Source organism: Sminthopsis crassicaudata, chromosome 2, assembly GCF_048593235.1.
Source record: "Sminthopsis crassicaudata isolate SCR6 chromosome 2, ASM4859323v1, whole genome shotgun sequence".
Classification (NCBI taxonomy): Eukaryota; Metazoa; Chordata; class Mammalia; order Dasyuromorphia; family Dasyuridae; genus Sminthopsis; species Sminthopsis crassicaudata.
This window is the reverse complement of record NC_133618.1, coordinates 598,287,415-598,310,245: the sequence shown is the minus strand read 5'-3', so window position 1 is coordinate 598,310,245 and position 22,831 is coordinate 598,287,415. Positions and strand designations below refer to the sequence as shown.

General features: G+C 34.1%; 1 long non-coding RNA gene across 1 annotated transcript; it reads right to left on the bottom strand.

Annotated features, from left to right (window-relative positions):
- Positions 1-1,896: 1,896 nt before the first annotated feature.
- On the bottom strand, positions 1,897-22,187 carry LOC141553761 (uncharacterized). Its single transcript, XR_012485632.1, has 4 exons — positions 22,103-22,187; positions 4,604-4,717; positions 3,116-3,191; positions 1,897-1,920 (listed from the first exon to the last, which is right to left on the bottom strand). It is a non-coding gene; the product is annotated as an uncharacterized LOC141553761 (long non-coding RNA).
- Between the last annotated feature and the right edge of the window lie 644 nt (positions 22,188-22,831).

Here is a 22,831-nt window from a genome sequence, read left to right as displayed (position 1 = left end):
GTAACTTCACTTACAATGACAAACAAAATTTGCTGGCATCAGAAATCTTGTAGTAGGTAGGCCAGACCACCCATATGAACACGTTCTAAAGCACTATTGGAAAATCTCTTCATTTCAGCCAAAAGTGTGACTGAGTTTCTTCAAACTTGGCTCTTCCATTAGCTAGAGAAACAGAGAAGCTTTTTGTTCAGTGTGAGCTTAAAAATGCATGCCCCAAATGTCTTTTCCTAACGGGCTTCAAAATTCCAAGTTATATTTTGTCTCCTTTTCTCTCAGGAATTGAGAACATTGCACACACGTGTGATCTAGGGCTTTGGTATTGTTTTCCTTACACTCAGAAGAATGCACTCCACAGCCAGCTACCAACTGGCCCATTTTAAGCAGGTCCCATTTCGTGGAATGCAGTTTTTCATGAATCCTGTTTATTTAGGCTTCCTTGTGCATTTTTCTTATATGTGCAGTTTAACTACTTTAGACTATGCATATACTTAATTAACTCCTCAATCCTATTTCAGGAGGCAAACAAAAGTTGTAATAACCTGGCATATCAGCTAACCTGGACAGAGGCACTGCTATTTAGAAGCCACTGATTAAATTGATGCAGAGACAAAAACACTCAAATGTATTTTAAAATTCCACATCCCCTCCCCTGCTGAGTCCCCCTGCTTAGAAAAATCCAGCTCATTATCATTATTAAAGAAGGGAAAAGAGTGTTTTTAAAAGGGTCATTTTACAAATGCCTATTTAAGAAAAGGCTCCAGTAGGTTGGATAGATTTTTGATGGAGGATCAAGGAGAGAGGAAAAAAAAAAAAAAGCAACCTAACAGAATAGTATCTCGGGTTTAAAGTCAGAATAGACCTGGTATGTTAATAGTCCAACCTCTTCTTTTTCTAGAGAAGGAAAGAAGATGTAGAAAAGTCAAAGGGCATGTCCAGTGTCTTATAGAGAGCAGGCTACAAAGGCAGAAAAGTGATTTGAGCAGAAGGAGAAGCGATACAACATGAAGGATGCTTTGTAGGAAGGCATAAGCAATAAAAAGACTTGTTAGGGGGTTATTATAATAGTCAAGGTCAGTGGTATATATATATATATATATATATATGTACATATATATATATATATGTATGTATGTATGTATGTATTATATATATATATTATATAACCTATAATATATATGACTCTTCTTCCCACCTCTCTTCCCTTCTCTCTGTCTCCTTCTCTCTCTCTCTCTCTCTCTTCTCCTTCCCTACTTCTCTCACTCTCTGTCTCTCTTCCTCACTTTCTCTCCCCCTTCTCTCTCTTCCCATCTCTCCTCTCTGTTTCTCTCCTCCTTCCATCCCTATATCTCTCTTCTCCCACAATGTGCATATACATATCTTGCATGTATACTATATGCACATCTATAGATATTCATTTACATATATGTACATGTATATATAGGTATATACTTGTATAATGGATACATTATTACCCTATCATAAATTTTTAACATTTGACAATTTACAATTTTACATTACAATTTAACAGTTGACTTTAGCAACTGAACCTTTTCAAGTCTCGGTTTCCTAATCTGTAGAATGTCAGATTTGTGGCAATAAAATGAAATACTAAATGTAAACATTTTTAAAGCTTAAAGCATTATATAAATGTTAAATATGACTGTGATTATTCAATACTTATACTCTTAAGCTATAGAAGATTCTGATTTATTAGTAGAGAATAAATTTTAGTTTTTTCCAGGATCTTCATGATGAATTTGCAGTGACCCATTAGTATTCTTTTTCTCTTTTCCAACCAATTTCCAACCATTCCTTTTCAAAATTGTTTGTTAGAATGAAAGCCACAGGCTATGATTTAAATACTTTATATTTATTTTAATTAGTCAAAATCTTCAGCCTCTTCCTCTTCTCCAAATCCCCCTAGTTGAGAACACAGACAAAACAAAACCCATTACAATACCCTATAGTCAATCAAAACACAATTTCACATTAGCCATGTTGTAATAAATATTTTCCGAGTTATATACCCTGAGTTTTTCACCTTTCTATCAGAAAGTAGTGTAAAGCTTCATCCTTAATCCTTTGGAATTGTGATTGTCATTATTTAATCACAATTTTATCACATTTGTGTGCTATAATTTGCTTATCAATTCCCCAATTTATGGATATCCTCCCCCTTAAATTTTCATTCTTTAAGGCATGTTACCTACCAGGTAGTATTTGCAACCATTCACTTAATGCTTTTCATCAAAAAGGATCTATGACCTAGGGAATTTCATGTTCACTCTGGTTGTCATTTCCCCGTGTGCTGCTGGGAAGAATTAATTGCTAAGCTCTCTATGACTCTTAGGGAATCATCAACATGCTGTCCCTTCATTCTACCTCTCTTTACAATATAGCACTTATTCCTAGTCAGAGGTGACTGGATTTGTAGATATATCCAATAAAGAAGCAGTCCTCAAGTGTTCACCAACAGCCAGACCCTGCTTTCTTCTCGAACTAGAGTTCCATGAGCCCTAGGATTTTGGCTCCCCAAAGAAATAGGCAAGCATGCACACATTTATTTTTATTCTTGCATACAAAACAGTAGACAATACCCAACAACATTAAACTTTCCTTCTCAAAGAGGACCAAGACATCAGGGAGGTGATACTAACTATGCCTTGCAAGTGAATTGGATTTAAATGAGGGAGGGCAGTGCATAGTTATTTGACCTGCTTTCTCCTCCAGAGCAATCTGGATCCAGCAGACAGATATAGATAAGATGACTGGAGATGAACACCTACCAAGCAAATATAGAAACTGATTCAGGAGCTCTAGTAAATGCCCAATTTGTGTTTGTTTACATTTCCATGTTTGACTCCCCAGTAAGAAGGCAAGGAAATGTCTACTCTGCGTTTGATACAAACAACCAGTAGTGCAGTTAAAGAAATTCTGGACTCAGGATTTTAGTTAAATCTAGGCTTGGACCTCAACTGGAGATCTTGAGAATAGAGGCTAACCCTAGCCCTGATTGGTCACTTCTGGCTACTTTCGATCATGATGAGGCAAGCCAGGAGCAAATGCTACAAGAATGAGTACTTTATTTGTGATTCCTGGCACTACTGTCTCCTACCTTTAACTGAGAATTTTTATTCCTACAGTCATGTCTTGTCACTTTCTTTCCACCATCAGCCCCAAAGTCCTTGTTACTGTGAGAGAGGACAAAAGTAAGAATGTGCCATTATATATGGGACAAAGAGAGCTTCACTAAACTTCATGGCAAAGCTTGTTAATATGTTCAAGAACCACTCTAATTCTGTGGATATATTTCAGGAGGTCTGCGAACTTTGGGATAGGATGGGGAATCACATATCTATTTCAATAAAATTGGTTTCCTTTGAAATCCAATGTATTTTATATTCTGCATTTAAAATACCTTTCTGAGAAGGGATTCATAGTGTTCCAAAGGGTTTCTAGACATAAAATAGGTTAACATTAGGAAAATTGAAATTTAAAAATATTGCAAAGTATTTGAGACAACCAATGCAGTATATATATATATATATATATATATATATATATATATATATATATATATATATATATATATACACATATATATATATATATTTTTTTTTTCAATCTGGAAGGCAATAACAATATATTGCAAAAATATTTTTAAAACAAAATGATAATAAAATGTATCAATTGATACATCTATTACTTTTAATTAAGGACCCCCTACTATTAAAGTTTAGAAATAACTTCTCTTGAAAATTAGTTTCATATGTGAATATCTCCATTTCCATGGAACCCCTTTTCTTTTCCAAAGTTTTCCCAAAATGAGATAGATTGCAGCAAAGAATAGTGACTTTGTTGAATGAACTGAATCCAAGTCAAACAACAACACAGAAAGAAAAAAGAAAAAAGAAAAACAAAACAAAACAAAAAAACAATGTACACCTCAGAAATCCAAAGAGAGAGAGAGAGAGAGAAACATTCTACCCCCACTCCACCTCATTCCCAACACCAGTACTGTTGCTACCTTATTAGACATTTATATTTAATGGAATACCATAGTTATATATATATATATACATATATATATATTCATATCCCTAAATTTATACTGTCTGTAGGAATTACACAACTAATCTATTTTCCAATCATGTATATTTTCTATGAGTCTTATCTTGTTGGTCTCTCTGCATTGGCATATAACTTTCTGGAAGAGAAAATGATGCCATTAGGTTTGTTTATACCTTTAAGATGCTTCTGCCTTGGGAGTGAAATACAGAATAATTTTTTTTCTTCAGAATTTCAACTTTTATTTGTATGACTTTGGGCAAGTCACCAAACCTTGATTTTCCCATCTTTAGCTCCCACCCCACCCAAAAATTGTCATATTTGAGAAGACAGTCTTCATCAACTTTAACCCTCCCTAATAATGTTTTTATCTTTCCTCTGAATTTCTTGAGTGAGCTACTACGATTTATAGTTCCAAGCTTAAAAAGAAGAAAAGTTAGGGGAAAAACCCTCTTACTTAGCAGTCCTTAAGAGCTTGTAAGGGCAGAGTAGGGCAACAGGCCATGCTATCAAGAGGGTTCAGGTGATAGGCTACCTGTAATCTGTGATAAGAGAGTTGTTGGCAGTTCCATAAATCACATATTCCTTGGCCTTGTCACAAAAATGTACTGCTATTCTGATAGGGTTGAAATTGATGCTACATCCGCTCCTTGGAAGGAAAGATTCAATGTAAAGATTAGTCCAATAAACAAAGGCCCTTTCTTCAGTTCCATTTTTATGTTGCTCATTCCTCCTATTTCGTTAGCATTCCCTGGTCATGAACAATAAAGGCCTTGTCAAAAATTGTTCTGCCATATTTTAGACATGTTTTAGAAAACACAACACAGCACAACAAAACAACAAAGTTGGTGGTCTCTCTGCCTTCATCTGTGTAAACTTTATTATTCTAGATTGAAGAGATCAATGCTTTTCATTCATTCCACCACTTTTATTTTAGATTTTTGACAATCTAGCAGTGACTTATTCCTTGAATTTTTCTTGTTGGATTTTTTCCAAATGAAGTAATATTAACAATAGTGATTATTATTGGCTAACATCTAAATGGTAATTTCAGCTTTGCAAGCAATGTTTTTGGTTCTCACAATAAGCCTGCCTTATTGTTCTTATTTATTCATCCCCATCTCAACTCTTTTATGTGTGTGTATGTATATACATATTTGTACATATATATCTATATAAATATGTTTTCTTTTGTTTTAGGTCTCAAATATTTTGGTAAAAAATTCAACCTTATATCATTTGTTAGTTGTATTCTACTACTAAGTAGTATAATGGACAGAATATTGGGCCTAGAATCAAGAAAATTCATCTTAATGGGTTCAAATTTAGCTTTAGATACCTACTAGCTGTGCAATCACAGGCAAATCACTTAACTCTGCTTGCCTCAATTTCTTCATCTATAAGATAATTTGAAATGCAAAATGGGAAACTACTCCAGAGTCTTTGCCAGAAAAACAAAAACAAAAACAAATGGGATCATGAAGAGACAGACATCACAGAAAAAAATTATTTGATAACTAATGATAACCCATATTCTGAAAGCTCAATTACAGTTACTACAAATTTTATTTTAAAAACAAAACAATTCACATGAAACAAATATAGCTAATATTGTCAGTATTAGAAAACATGAATTTTTATGTCTCATACCAGCAGCCACACCATATAAAAACATATCCATCAACAAACCAGCATTTATAAGTGCCTACTATTTGCCTATCACTGTGCAAAATGCTTGGGAACAAAGACAATAATGAAAATCATAAAGATAATGGGATTTAAAGATAGAAGAGATCTTTAAAACCATCAAGTCCACCTTATGATTTTATAAAGGAGGAAGCAGATGTCTATTGTGTAGGCATTATGCTAAATGCTGGCGATGCAAAAAAAGATAAACAACAGTCCTCTCCTTCAAAGAGGGCACAAGTCCTCTTGTGCTTATAGAAGAAATAAGTACATAAATTTTTATCAACAAATACAAGATAACTAGGAAATAATTACTAGAAAGAAAGCATTATAATTAAGAGGGATTGTGAAAAAGTAAATCATCTTTATGTAAAAGATGAAATTTTAATTGTTTTTTGAAAGAGAGAAACCAATAGGTGCAGAAGAGGAGGGTGAGTATCTCAGGTATGAGGGACAGCCAGAGAAACTTCTCAGAGTCAAGTGTGTCTTGTTTGTGGAACCTACCAAATTCTGAGATTTTGACATCCCATTGATCTCTTGGAAACCACAGAAGGTAGAGAAGTAAGATTGGAGAATGGCAAATGGTTTTGTTTTAAAAATAAGACATAGAATCTAAAAATTATAGACAAATTTGATTTTGATTTTTGGCAAACTTTAAAGATTGAGGAGAATTCAGAGAGTTATGCATATTCCAAACCTGATGAAAGAAAACATAAGAGAAAGCTAAAGACCAAAATATTGAGAGGGAAAAAAAACCTGAATGAAAATCTAGTTTACAAACAATTAAACTATTAGAAGAGATAATAAAACCTGAATGAAGAATAATTAAAACCTCAAAACACTTGTAACAATTTTATCATGTGGGAAAAATGAACAAATAATATCCTAGAAAAAATAATCATTTAATTATAACAGAGAAAAGGGTTCAAAAAAGAAATCAGGATTGTGAATGGGATGTAATTGCAGAAATACAGGGAAAACCTCTATTAAAAAAATTCCTTCTACCAAAGCAACACTTTTTCTGCCTTAGAGAGTAGCCCTAAGAAATGAGAAAATAAATGGCATGCCCATAATTATACAGACAATATGTGTAGGAAATGGAAGTCAGGGCTTCTTATCTCAAAGTTCTCTAACCATGATGGCATGCTAATTCTCAAAAATAAAATAAGATAAAACTTTTAAAATAATAAATTAGAAATAAATATAGGAAAACATCAGAGCTCTCAATGCAGAATTTTTTTAAAAATAAGAATGGTGCATGAACAATTGAATATTTCATAAAGAATCTCTTTAAGAAAAAAGAACAGATTTGGAGCACAAAAATGCTCGATTTGAAGAAAGTTTAGCAGAACAGAAGCAAAGGGCAATAACATTAAGATAAAACACATACTTTATATGACAAAAAGCAACTGGTTTTGAAGACAAGAGTTGTAGTGTTAAGTTAAGGATCATGGACCTCTAGAAGAACATAACAGATCAAGTTTATTGTGCTTGTGCACTTCAACATGGAATTGTACCAAATTTGGTAGTCATAGCAATATACGTTGAGAGACTAATATATCTATCATTTAAAATCATATAATTTTGAGTCTTTCGAAGTTGAATGTTGAATTGCTCGTTTTAGTGATGATAAAACTGAGTTCCACAGAGGCATGAGTGAATTGTACAAGGTCTCTTAGAAGAATAAAGCTAGTAAAAATAAATAAGCACATCCATTTTATTAGCATGCAAATTTGCTCTCATTTTTAATAAATGGTAAAATCATATATATATATATATCAAACTGTATTAAAATAAATTTCTTTATAATTTAGTATCACTAAATGTTTGATTTGTATACCTATTTTATATGCCTACATATCCAAAGTAGCATAAAATTTTCTCTGGTGAAGGAGGGTTATGAGTAGAAAAAGATTAAGATTTTTGCATGTCAACTCTAACAGATTTTTCTTGAGAATTCCTCAAATGGGAATTTAGCCTCTAGATGACTTCAATGAGAAAATCACTTTAATTCTGGAATAGTGATAATCATAAGTTATTGCTTTTATGATCTGGTCTTACAAGAACCTGGTTTGGTGGCAGCCTGAGGCATTTCCAATTATCTCAATTAAAGCCATGGAATTCTCACTAAGTTTTCTCTAAACATGTATGCTGATGAACTTGATATAAAAATGATCCATATTGCAATTTTAATATAAAGCTAAAGTTTCTCAGAGAAAATAAACAATAGCATTTTGGGATCTTCAATGCCCCAAATTGAAGAAACATGATCTGCTTTGGTTTTCTTCATAGCAAGTATCCCATTCCTTGGTACAACATTGATCCGAAGTCTTAACGTGGCCACTGTATACAAGGAATTTTTTTGAGATTTTATCCCAACTTTTTTGTCCTTTGGAGAGCCATTCCACTGATTCTTTTTTTTTTTTATGAAAAGGAAATACTTGTAATGTTAGACAGTAATTCAGCAAATGTACTTTCTCCATCATCATCATTATCATTTTATTTAGAAGGCAGGATTTTTTTATACATAAAGGCCCTTCTAATAAGCAATGTTAGTGACTGCCAACTAATATGTAGATCAAAGGAATAAGAACAAAAGAGAGTCATTAATTGTTTTTTTTTCCCTTTGTAAAGATTCTTTTGTAAAAGCTGCATACTTCTGGATTCTTTAAGATTCTGCTCTCATCTTTTAGCCTCTGTCATTTAGCAAAATCCCTATGGTTCCAGAAATATAGTACCTGAATGACTTGTAAAGTATAGCCTTGTTAACAATTGTCTGAGGAAAATATATTAGCAATATCATGAAAATGATACTCCCTGGATAAGGAGATTTGAGTTCTAGTCCCAGTTCTGTTATTAATTGGCATTTGACCTTGAGTAAGGACGGGCCTCAATTACAACTCTTCTAATTCAGTTTGATAAACATTTTAAATGTCCAACAATTCAAACAACAGCAATACATGAGAGAATCAGAGATAAAAATGATGTTTTGTGCATAAGAAACGTGTAGGAGATACCACATGTATGCAAATAAATATAATAGAGGAAAATGGAATCTCTTCTTTCCAGAGGTGGAAGAGAACTCTTGGGCCTTCTTGTTCAAGTCTTTCCTGAATGACTAAACTAAGGCCCAAGAAAACTGTGACTTCTCCAAAGTCATAGGTCACAAATATCAGAAATATGATTAGGACTGAGGTCTTTGACCTCAGTTTGACCTAGAAAACAAATTCTTAACCATTGCCTATCTCATGAAACCAATGAACCCTTTCTTAAAATGGTATTTCTTAATCAATGAAATAAAATAATGAGTCCCAATTAGTACAAATTATGGTTCTTGTGAAATGATTCCCTTTAAATTTCCATTGCCTACTTGCATTGGTCTGAGACTCAATGACTTCAAATAGATTTGGATTCTAATGCTAACTAATTGTCCATTTAAGATCAATGTGACAATTTGAATATGAATATATGAAGCCACTTCAGATAGTCAAAATTGTACTATTTAGGATCTTCTTGTATATAGTATACAAAGGAAATTGATTTTGTCAAAATACAATTATTAAAGTATTAAAAATCAAAACAAGTAAAATAAAAGACATCAGATTAAGGACTCACTCTATGTCAGGGGCTTTGTACTTTGCTATTCAAATGTATCTTCTATTCAAGGAAATTCATATTATCACACAGATGGGATATATTTCAATTGAGTAAAAAAAGGATTTTAAGATAAAAATCCAATAAATATACAAAATATCCTATTTTCTTATTCATTTTAGTTAAATAATATAGTGGGGAATTAAGTTATGAAGTGTTGGATTTTGAAGACCACACTTAAAATTATATTATTTGAAGTGTGTGTATGTGTGTGTGAATGCACATGTGTATTTATGGGATAGTGATGATTGTCATCATAGTAATAGTAGTAATAGTAGAGATGATTGATTGATTGATTGATTTAGAAGATATTTTGCTTCCTGGCACTCAAGTTCCCACTTAAAATTTGCTTTCTCTTTTTGTCTGAGAATTTTTGTTTCAGTATTATTTGAAGAAAGTTGATTTTATAGTGAATATAAAGAGATAAAACATTTAAACTTTATTTTCTATAACTATTCAGATATATCAATTCTCACTAGGACTCTTCCATTTTCCAATTTATCCTTTTATTCAACTACTAAATTAATAATTCTAAAACACAGTCCTAACCATATTACCCCTCTGCTCAAAAATCTTCAGACTCATTATTGACTCTAGGATAAAACAAATATTCAGCTTTTCTTTTAAAGTCTTTTACTCCTTTCCCACTCTTCATTCCATTTTAATTTCATTTAACTTTATTTCTATTCTCTGCTCCAATAAAATTGACTTTTTAGCTGTTTCCAATACATGACACTCCATCACCATGTCAGAGTCATTCCACCAATGGTCTTCCATGCCTGGAATTCACTTGTTCTGCATCTCTCGTAATTTCCAGCTCTCTGCTACCTATGCAGATTTTTCCTGATACAAAATATAAAGCAATAAATTTTCATTTCAAGAAAACCTTTATGATAAATGCTAAATATTGTGTTTGGAGCTGTCCATCTTTTCTTTACTTCTTTGTAGGTTTCTTTTGATCTCTACTGTGAACTTTTTACTTTCTTCTGTTCTTTTCTTTTCTTCCTCCTTATCAAAAGGCTATACTTAATTAGAGATATACTCACAAATATATATATATATATGTATATATGTATCCATACATATTTTTATATACACATACATATATATCTGTAATCATACATATGCATATAATGTAGCTTGCTGCTGCTGGTTCTTTTTTGATTGTGGCTCTGCCATATTTGAATTGATTTTTCTTGTTGTTTCTAGTATTTTCTCCTTGGACAAAGGGTTTCAAAATTTGGATATCGTTTTCCTTACAGAATCTCTTTTAGGTTGTCACCAGTGGATTTTTTTCTATTTCTATTTTCCATTCTTGTTATAACACTTGTTAACACTTAGGGACATTTTCTTTAATTTTGTTTTATGTCATTGTATCAAGAAACTTTGTTTCTCTTATGTAATATAAATATTTTTATGATTACTCTTCTTGATCTGTTCTCCATATCAGTAGTTTCTCTTATAATATGTTGCACATTTTCTTCTATTTTTTAATTCTTCATATTTTGTTTCATTATTTGTTGATCTTTTTAAACTAAGTTGGCTTCCCCTTGCCCATTTTAATTTTCAGAATGTTGCTTTCTTCCTTAAAATTCTGGATCTCCTTTTTTAGGTGGTTGATTTTCTTTATATAATCTTGGGGGGTATTGTTCTCATTTTCTTAAAAAAATTTCTTTAATCTTTCACTTGACTTGTAAAATTCTTCTATGAATTCTTTTGGGGCAAGTGACCATTTAATATTACTCTTTGGGGTAGAAAAAGCTTTTGTTGCCTTAACTCTGATGATGAATCCCAGTCTTCTCTGTTCCCATAGTAACTTTCTATGATTGGGTTCTTTTTCCTTTGCCTGCTTATTTTGTTATTATTATTAGCATCTTATTATTGTAATCACCCGTAGTCCTGGAGTGTGAGGGTTGGTGCCTTTGACTTCAGGTGCAACTTCAATAGACCTCTCTGTTCAGGAATCCCAAACCATGAATTCTGCATTCTTATGAGTGACCACAGCTACCACTGCTTTTGCTCTCACCTGGCATTTGTTGGTTCCTTCTCACTCAGGGCCATGTCTGGGTCTGTTGTCTCTGCTGATAAGAGACTCTTATCAGCAGAGACTTCCTCAATCTCTGTCTCCCCCTCAGAATCCCAACTCCATACACTGTCTAGGAGGTGAAAATTTTTTTAAGGTTGAGGCCATAGCTACCTCACAACCCAGCTAAATTAAGTGTTCTCAGCTTGTTTTTCCAGTGGAACTAGCCTGGAGGTCTTTATACTCCATAGGGCCAAAAGTCAGTCTTGGTATCTTTCTTCATATCTTCTCTGATTTTCCTAGGAAGACCACTCTTCTATTCAAATTGTTGTTTGTTTTTGCCCTCTAAATTCACCCTGAGGTGCAATTTTGTCTTGTTTGAGAGGGAAATCTAGAGACCTTGGAATTTTCTGACCTATTCCACTATTTTCCTAGAATCTTCCCAGAGGTAAAAACTTTAAATATTGACTAGTCAACTAACCATAGAAAAATTACTACCTTGGATAAGATACTCTGTCTCTGTCTCTCTGTCTCTCTGTCTCTCTGTCTCTCTGTCTCTCTGTCTCTCTGTGTGTGTGTGTGTGTGTGTGTGTATACACCATTATCTGATATGTTAATGATTATGTGACATGATCTTTAACTCTTGTAACATATCTTCCCTTTTTAGATCTTAATGAATCATAGTTAAGATTACAATTATAGATCTTTATAAAACTGGCACAAGGGTCCTTTTTTGGTTGTTTCTCCAGTACTAGTGAACAAAATGCATTTTTAAAAGTAGATGAAAAAATAAGAAGTTGGGTGGAAAACATAATAAAATGAATATTCTACTACTGAGCATCAAACTCCCTTTTTACTACAATATTTTAAAAGAGCAAGGATCCTAGGGGAATGTGTTGGTCTTGCTTCAATCAGTAAAGCATTCCAGCCAAATAAGATATTTGGACCTCCTCTTATTTAAAGAGCCCTTTGTGAAAGGAGAAAGATGTGAATAAGAGGAGGAGATTGGCAAACTTCTGGAAAGGGAATTCCAAACAAGTCCTCTTTTCCCCTTGCAAAATCATCCTTCTGAGCTGTTGGATATTCAGAGTAAATCTTGTTACAAATTATTGTTACAACAACAACAATAAATATATACACACATATATACATATATCTATATGTCTATATGTATCTAAAACTGTATGATTAAAATCATGTTTAGTTCTGTCAGTATATCTATCTGTCTATCATCTATCTCTTTATCAGACCATACCTTTGATAATAACTTCCTTTGGCACTGTAAACCAATATTGTTTCTACAACTTGCAATCTTAGATCATAAGTTTTTAATCTACAATCCATGAACTACCCAAGAGCTCACCATGTCAGTGACAATCCTAGTACAAATACTTGATTGTCTTTAACTCAGAACTCCCAGATTCCCAAACTGATGCACCAGAATCAGTTTTCTCATAGACATGTATAAGAGGCACTGGGTCTTATGCACTGAAAAACATTCTGAAAATGTAGGTATCACCAGACTTCTAGCGAGGTCCATGACATCCCTCTTAGAGGCTTTCCAGGAAAACTAAGAGGGTATTTGATTTTTTCAGTTTCTCATAGCTAATATTTATCAGAAGTAAGACTCAGACCCTTCCTGATTTGATGAACTGGTCTTATTTGTTTATTCTCTCAGTAGATTGTGTGATTGTATGTATACATACCCAGCAACAGGTATCTATTGAGTCCCCATTTTGGACATGATCTTATTTTTAGTTTTAGAAGAACAAAAAGGCATAAAATATGATCTCTATCCTCTAAGAGCTTACAATATAGTCATAAAATACACTATTTACATAAAGGCAAGCTTCAATAGGAAAAATATAATTATTGAGTGCTATGAATAATTATAATAATTATTTATGTCAGTTATAATATTTATTAGCATTTCCATTGTACATAAAGTTTACAAAATACTAAATGAATTAATTCATTCCAACTCCACAACAACCCTGTTAGGTAGGCACCCTCAAGTTGTGTTATACCCAATTTATGGATGATGCAACTGAGATTATAGTGGTTAAATGGCTTGTCCATGATAAATCAACTATTAAAAGTTAGAAGTTCTGAACTATAAATTCTGTGCTCCATCCAAAAGAGGGTGAGATAATTTTCAGTATTATTGCTCAAAGAAGGCAGGTAGGTGCCACTTCTAAATCTGGCCACAGACACTGACTAGCTATGTGACCCTGAGCAAGTCACTTAACCCTATTTGCCTCAGTTTCTTCATCTGTAAAGTGAGCAGGAGAAAGAAATGACAAACCATTCCAGTATCTTTGCAAAGAAAACCTCCAAGTGTGGTCAGAGTCAGGCATGAATGAAAAAATGACTAAACATCAAAAATTGATCAAGGAAGCCATCACAAAGGGATAAGATTTGAAATGAACTGTGAAAGGTTGGCAAAATTTAGATAGATGGGGCGAATGGTAGAAGGAGAAGACATTATAAGTCAGAGGAACTTCTTGAGTAAAGACTAGAGATAATTTCAGGAATGGTAGGTTGAACAAATAATACAATTAGAAAAATAATTCACAGGCCAACTACAAGACTAGAAAAGTAGTACTGTTTTTCCAAATTCCCTCTTCACATTGTTTCCTTTCCTTTACACCCACTCTGTGCCTTGCTAATTTTATACTTTATAAAAACATCCTCTCTTCTGTTTAACATGTTTTCTTTGAATTGCCTTTGGGAAAGTGCATAGTTGTCTTAATAACCCCAAGTTATTTTATGAACAAAAGTTCTATCTTTTCAACACCAATTTTCTTCTGATAATGATGTATTTCCTGAAAATTTGGAGTTAAGATTCATTTGAGAGGTGATGGGAGCTATAAGATGTAGCTAGATAGACTTCTTTTATTGGTACATGTATTTTGGACAGGCACTGCAAATGTATAGTTAATTACTACAAAACCAGACAGAAAAAGGAGAAAGGGTTAGATTTTTTTCTAGAAAATAATTTACTCTAAAAATTATGTAGAGGCAAATAGTGATTATGAGTTTTCTATAGAGTATTATCAGTTCTCTCTGGATATCCTCCATGACTGGAATGTTTTCCCTCCTGTGTTGTAACTATTCCTGACCTCCCTGACCTCCTTTCATTCCAACTAAAATTCTACCTTCTACAAGAAGCTTCCCCAGTCATTCTTAAATCTAGTACTTTTCCTCTATTAAGTATTTCCTATTTATTGTGTATATAGCTTTTTATATAGTTATTTTTGTAGATATTTGTTTGTGTGTTACCTCCCTCCTTAGATTTTAAGCTTCCTAGGGGACTGCTTTTTTCCCATTTCATATCGCTGGAACTTAGCACTATGTCTAACACATAGTAGGTGCTTAATAACTTCTTTTTTTATTAATTAATTGAATTAAGCAGCAGTGATGCAAATATCCTTAACAAATCAGAAAAATTTGGGATTAGAATTAAATTTTGTAAGACTGAGAGATCATAAATCAACAGCCTGAATATTCTACTATTATACATGTCAGATAAAAGAGAAAGTATCTGTCACATTAAATAAATAAGATAGGAAGGAAGGAAAAAAGAAAAATAAGTATTTATTAAGCATCTGATATGTGCCAAGCACTGTGCTAAAGGCTTTACAAATATTAACTCATTTGACTCTCACAGAAAACCTATGCTGTCAGTGCTATTATTTTCTCCATTTTACAGTTGAGGAAACAGAGAAAGAGATTAATTGATTTATCCAAGATCACACAGGTACTGAGATATGAGTTGAATTCAAGCGGATCATTTTGGTTTGAGGCCCAGTGTTCTATTCACTGTACCTTCCAAATAGCCACATAAAAAGGGCAAGAATAGGTCAATTATGACTTAAAGATCAGTGGAGAGATTACTAAAATTGAAAACCACATAAATCCATTAAATTATTGGAGCAAGTTCTCTTTGAATTTTCCTTACACTTTGGATATTATTATTGTTCAACCAAACAAACAGACTCCTGTTAGCATAATATGATAGATTATATAGGACATGTGACTCAGTCATATTATACTACCCATAACTTTTAGGAGTTTGACCAGATGAACTTGCATTTCTTCTATTTCAGTTACTACATGCTAATATTACAGTTCTCAAAATATGCTTTTGTTATTGATTGATGAGAACTCAGTCAATTATAACCATGTGGATAGAGTATAATTCAATTATCAAACATGAATTAAGTAGCTATTATATCTTAGGCACCATGCTAGCCAGTAGAAATACAAAGAGAAAAACAGGTCCTCACCTCAAAGAGAATATATCATATTGAAACAAACAATATGTACACACTAATGACAAAAAAGGGCTATAATTAGCTACTAAGTGCCAATTATTATTTGCAATGGAATGTTAAGTATGTTTTCTCCAAGTGAAAAATTTAAGTTTGATCAATTGACATAATGAAAATATCCAGAAGACATCTTGTTATCAAAAAATATCAAAGGATATTACTATTGAAGAAAAAACAAGTGAGTTTTTAACATATCTTATGGTTCTAATGATAGACTGAGGATAATAATCAGCCCCAGATTTCCTGCATTACTATGCAAATCACACTACTACTAAATTAATAGTTGTCATTTATTTTGTTTCCTGGTTTCTATTATCCCCTTTCATTTTGGTATCAGTGACTAAGAAAAACGCATGCTTCTGTTATTGGTCAAATTTTGATGACTTGCCTTCTTATTCTCTCTGGCCAATCTCTGGATCAATTGTATGCTTCAAATGGAAAGAATAATAGTGCCATTAAGAAATAATTACAGATTGAAAAAAAGCAGATTTGCCTGTATGGTTATAATAGGATATGTTATGATTAGAGTCTTAAGTTTAACTGAGAAGATCCTTGTTTTAGGTGCTTTGGGAAGAAAAAAGAAAAAGGATGAATACATTAAAAGCTATTTTTTCTTGTAAGCTTATTTTTGGTTGGAAGCAACAATCTGAAATAAAATTTGCTGTTGTTTGGTCTATTAATTCAGGTAAAAAAGACTTGAATATATTGAATAACTGAAAAAAAAAAGACCATTATTATTCTTCCCTCAGAAATCTATCAAAATCAGTAGCATTCAAAGCTGTAATTAGCAATATTTGTGCCTAAGGCAAGTGGAAAGGTTAATGGGGAGGGACATCATTTGGATTGTGGCTGCTGAAAGTAGGAAGATATTCCATGACATTGAGAGATTTCAGTACTACTAAGACTTGCTGCTTTTAGGGAGTGAGGATGCCTTGACTACAAGGAAGGATATGTTATAGAATAAAGCTGCTGCCACTTGAAGTCTGGGCTATATAAAATAGGAACTGAAAAGGTAGGAACTCAAATGATGGAACTTGTTTCCTCTACATATTTAGTAATTGAGAAAGGAAATACACCATGGGTCAAACTTAATTCTGTTACTTCCAAAAGATAATCTGAGGGTTGGAAATACACTTCAGATGGCATCAGCACTTTCTAAAGATCTTCTTAATTGTGAGGTCCAACGTCTTTGGTCTCATCCTAGTTGCAGCTCTGACAGAATTTCTTTATCAATGAAAAAAACTAATTTGAAGAAGTAGATCCAAGAGCCTTTGGTAATCCAACCTTCCCAAGTTTTACAGTGTATAAATAGCATTATTAAAAATGAGAAATGACTCACTTATGCAAATGCAAAGCATCCAGTAAGTTTTGAATATATGTTTCTCAATTGAAGCTCCACTCTATACCCCACTAATATAAGTAGTAAACTGTCAAGAATGTTGTGTGCCTGAGTCACCCACCGTGGCTTTGATTCATGAAATAAAAGATAGTGAAGGCAAGCTCAATGTTACATGTTTTCCTGAGATGATGATACTAGCTGTCATAAAATAAGTGTTTCAATTTGCAGCACTTTTTCTTCAATCACTGTACATAGATCGCTGTTTTGTTTAATTCCTAAGTAAAAATGTTCAAAACCAAACACAATTATATACTATTATAATCATATTGGACAAGTTTTAAAGTTAGCTTCATTTTTCTACTGAAAGTGGTAAAATAACCTTACTCAATCACAAATTACTTAACTTCTACTTCTTAGCCTCATTTCATTTCAACCTGGTAGAGAAATTGACACATAATTACTTGAGAATATACTGTCTCAGGATATATATATATATATATATATATATATATATATATATATATATATATATATATATATATATATATACAAACAATAGCCTTCAAACTGCAAGACTGGAACTGTTTTCCATTCTCAAGATTTGGAGATTTAATCTGTAATTATTCTCAATATATTTTGGTGGCATTTCATGTTTCTTTTCCTTTGTAAGAGAGCACATTTTTTACTCATTGTTTCAGGGATACTGATGCCTAAAAATGAGTGGAACTTTAGGGCCACTACTGAGCAAAAGACCATTTGAGAATTGAACAATGCATGTAGACTAAGGCTAAAGCCTTCCCTTTATGCTCTCCTAATTCGAACTCTAAGTGGCTTGGGTTGAAAAAAAGAAGGAATTACACGTCAGATTCTACATTTATTTTAAACTGAGAATGAGTTATGGGATATTCCAGTTAATCAGTTAGGTTGGTCATACTATATAAGGCATTTTTCAGATCTGCCTCAAACATTAAAACAATCCCAGCTGCTTTAGCATAAAATGTAAGAATGCATTTAGATAAGTCATTTGGAAAAATGTTTTGTGCCTCAGTATCTCCATATGTAAAATAGAAGGCTTGATATCTTTGAGATATCTTCTAAGGAGACTGTGAGAAAAATTGAGGTAATAAGTGCTGTGAAATCTTACTATAAGCAAAGGTACTTTATAAAAAATGAGGCCTTATCTTTTACTATTTATTTTATATATATATATATATATATATATATATATATATATATATATATATATATATATATATATACATATATATATATATATATATATATATTTTTTTTTTTTTTTTCATTTGGGCAGATTGAATGAGTTCCCTATCCCTCTCTGGGCAAGTGTCCAGCTCTGTACTTACAGAACTCATTGCCCCTTATAATGCTATTGAACCCAAAAGTCATGGAACCAAGTTCCTGTGTTAGATTACAACTGAATTACATTCAATCTATTTGTGTGGTCCACACAACTTCATACATATTTGGTGTTGTATGATTTTAAGTATCTTGGCTGTGGACCATGGGGATGGGAGGGTAGGAAGAGAATGAATCACAATTCTGAGTCAATGAGTCGCAACAGTTATGTAGCACTTTCTGATTTATCAATCACTTCATCTCCACCAAGCCATTTGATCCTTCTAATAACTCTATGAGGTAGACAGCTTGAATAGCCTTATCCCTATTTTGCAGACAGGAAAACTGGGTACAGAGAAGTTAATTGCCTTGTCCAAGGTCACACAAGTAATAACTGGAAGAATTGGGACTGAAACCCATATTTCCTGATTTTAAATCATTTTGTACCACAATGATCATTTATGTTCTTAACACTTTTTTACAATGCTATACAATTGTTTTCTACATTTCAACTAAACTACCTGATTGATCAAGAATGACAAGATTTTTGCTATTTGAGCACAGAAATGATCATTCTACCCTTCGACCGTAATAGATTTCAGAGTTTGGAAGAAGATATTCTCCCCCATTTGGACACCCCCATACCCTTTATCCACCCAAGTTAGATTTGCTTCCTGGGGAGAACAAAACATTTCTTGGCATCTAATGCTGGAACACAAAGAAAATTATAAGGGTGTAAACTGTAGTGATTACAAAAGAAGTAGAGACATGGGCTTCTATCAAATGCATATGTTCTCTGGCAAGATATAATCCATTCCAACACTTATTGTGCAAACAAGGGCCAAAAGGCTGCCCCATCAGACTCAAGGTAATATGCCAGAAGATGGCAATGTTAATTTCCTTCTACAGTAGCAGGATTGCATTTTGTAATTCTCTCCCTATTTTTTGGCATTTTCTTTTTCTTTTTGTTCTTCCAAAGAATATCGCTTAAATGTTTTCTTAATATATAAGCTATAACAAAGAAGTGAGTGACTTTAAATAACCTTTTCTTCACCATCTCATTTCAGTGAATGAGTTTTCTCTGGCTTCTATAGTGAGCTGATTCCCTGCCATCAGAGTTCCAGAATGGCAATGGGCCCAAACCTGAAGTTTATCATATGGTGTCATCCTGAACCTACAGTGATCTACCCTAAGAGTGTCTAGTTCTTTGTCTCAGCTCACGTAAGAGCAACTCAGTGCCCAGTTGTCTCTAAGGTGGGGATGAAGGCTTGGGAGGGTTCAGAAATATCCAAATGGTGTATGAAAATCATGAACAATGGTTTGTTTTGTGGAGCGTCCCCATTCCTTTGTAGCAAAGAGGCTTCTTTCTGAGCTGGTGTGGCTTCCCCAAGCCTGAAGGAGGAGTTCCATTGTGTAGCTGCCAGGGTATAATCCTGAGGGTAATGATAGTTTATATGAGCATTTCACTTAGGAACCATGTAATTAATGCAACAGCATGAATACAATTGCAAATTCTGTCTCCTGAAATTAGGTCAAGAAAGGGCAGTCCTCTCAAATATAGATAGCCATCCTTGGAAACCTAGGACACGGATGAATGCCCAATCAATCTAAAAATTCCATCCTCTCCTAGCCAATGTCTCCCTACCGGGTAATATTTAGTAATATATTGCTAAACACTATACAAAGAACACAAAAGAGCCCATTTTGAGCCTCAGTGAGCTCATATGCTAAGACAAAAAAAAATCCTCAGACATCTTTTGAGCATCTATTGGTTTCATAATGTACCAAATGGCTTACAGAGTTGGCAGAAGAGGACTCTAGTCTCACATAACTTCAGTCTTGGGGGGGTTGATATCAAAGTGGGGTGCAGATGTGCTGGCACTGATTGTTCAGTTTTCAATGTGAGCATTTCACACAAACACTACATATCAGGATTTAATTTAATTGTTAATTATTCTGTTGATTGTCTAAGTTTAAAGTGATGGGGGGAATGCTTAAGATTCAGATTAAACTTAAAAGTGTGCTATCTTACTTCCCCCACACAATTTGGTTGTTAAAATTTACCAGCACACTTTGGGAAAAAGGAAGATTCTTTTTTTTTTAATCTTTTATTGACTCTGACCCACCCTGGAGCAAAATTCTGGGGAAATTCTAAAACAAGGTGTAGGTATAGTTCATGATTGCAGTTTTCCCAATAATAGGTGACCATATCCCTTCTAAGAAAGGTACTGGATCATGATAGCAGTGTTAGATATAGGATGCGTATTTGTTTCCTAATCAAAGAGTCTGTGTTAGTTGCAAAAGACTCAAAAGGCAAATATAGGAAATATAAGATACCTCAATAAAGTTTTAATGCTACTTGTGGTCCTCCTTCCCCTGCAAAAGAAAGGTAATTCTGTGGAACTGCTGAATAGCTATAGTTCCAATCATCTCATACTTGCACTGTCTGGGCAACCTACAAAGTCCAGATCTCCTGACTGATAAGGCTACATACAGCCTTCTTTAGTCTTTCAGTCATAGGATCATCCTGGAAGAGATCATCTCCTCTGAGAAGTATGCTCTAAAGAAATGTCTAACTTAAAAATTCTTGAAGTAACTACCAAGACTGAGAAGATCCATTTTTCTGGATCAATAATTGCTAAACTGTCGCTGGGAAAGAAACAGAAAGGTCAAAGAAGGTAGCCTGGGATTTAAACTTACTCAGGCAAACACTTCTCTGAAAGCTGTTAATGCTAGTGGAGGAGGGAGTATAGCACTTACAATAAGACAGCCCTAACAATTCTCTTCCTGCTTGATTCTGTGTATGTATGTGCATGTGTGTGTGAGGGCAGGGTGGGGGGGAGACAGACAGAGAGAGAGAGAGAGGAGAGGAAGGAGAAGAAAGACAGAAAATGGACAGACAGACACTCAAACACACAAAGAGAAAGACAGAGAAAGGGAGAGAGACAGAGTCAGGCACACACACACACACACATACATGCACACACACACACACACACACAGAGAGAGAGAGAGAGAGAGAGAGAGAGAGAGAGAGAGAGAGAGAGAGAACCAGAGACGCAAAAAAAAAAAAAAAACAGGTACATAGAGAGACAGAGAGAGCAAGAGACAGAGATTCACCTAAAGACAAAGAGATACAAAAAGACAGAGAGAGAGAGAGAGAGAGAGAGAGAGAGAGAGAGAGAGAGAGAGAGAGAGAGAGAGAGAGAGAGAGAGAGAGAGAGAGAGAGAGAAAAGGGGTGGGGAGGGAGAGAGTCAAAGACAAAGAAAGAGAAACAAGACAGAAAGATAGACAAAGAAAAGTCAGAGGTGTTCAAAAGGAGGGGGGGATGACAGTCATTTCTTCTAGATTAGAGAAGAGGAAACTCCTTCACAAATTTGTGTCCAGCCATTTGCTCATTCATCAGTCATCTTTAACTCTAACCCCCAGTCATTACTTGCCAATAAGGAATTCTTCATGTCATGACATCAGGGAAGTAGGTCCTTCAGCAAGGATGTAGAGGATATATTCAAACTTAAGAAATTTAGTCTAAAAGAGATCATGTGACTTGTCCAGAGTCACATAGCTAGTTAGTATCAAGATGTGAATACAGACATTCTGATTCCAAGTCCAGAGTTCTATTGACTATGCTATTCACATACCTGTGATTTGATGGATTCAAAGGTTTCCCCCTAACGATGCAGATCACAACCTATCTTACCCTTTGCAACTTTTGTCTATCTTTTCTAATAAAGTCTCTTCAGTGGGTCCACCCAACATTCTGGAACCCTGCTTTGCTTTTTCATGACATAATGAGCATTCTGCCTATCTACCTGTGATCATTCACCCTCAGCATGTGCCTTACTGACCTTCTCTTTTTATCATATAACTCCCTGACAGCATATTTTCTGTCTGCTCATCTGTCACTCCCTGCCAAAAATAAAGTAGAGGAAGTGTTGGTGCATGATTTTTTTGTTTGCAGATGATTGTGCGCTCAACGCAGCCTTTGAAGCTGACATGCAACAAAGTATGGATCAATTCTTTGCTGCTTGTGCCAATTTTTGCCTAACAATTAACACCAAGAAAACACGGGTTCTCCAAAAGCCAGCACCATATCATCCATCTGTGGACCCATCCGTTACAGTAAATGGTGACAGTCTGAATGCTGTGTGTAAGATCTTATCTTGGCAGTACACTTTCCAGGGATGTCCATATTGATAATGAGATGGACACACACAACATCAGAGCTAGCTCAGTATTTGGGAGTCTCTGAAGGAAAGTGTGGGAGGGGAAAGATATTAGATCGACTACCAAACTGAAGGTCTATAGTTGTTGTGCTGACTTTGTTGCTGTATGACTATGAAACCTGGAGAGTGTACCAGCGCCGCACA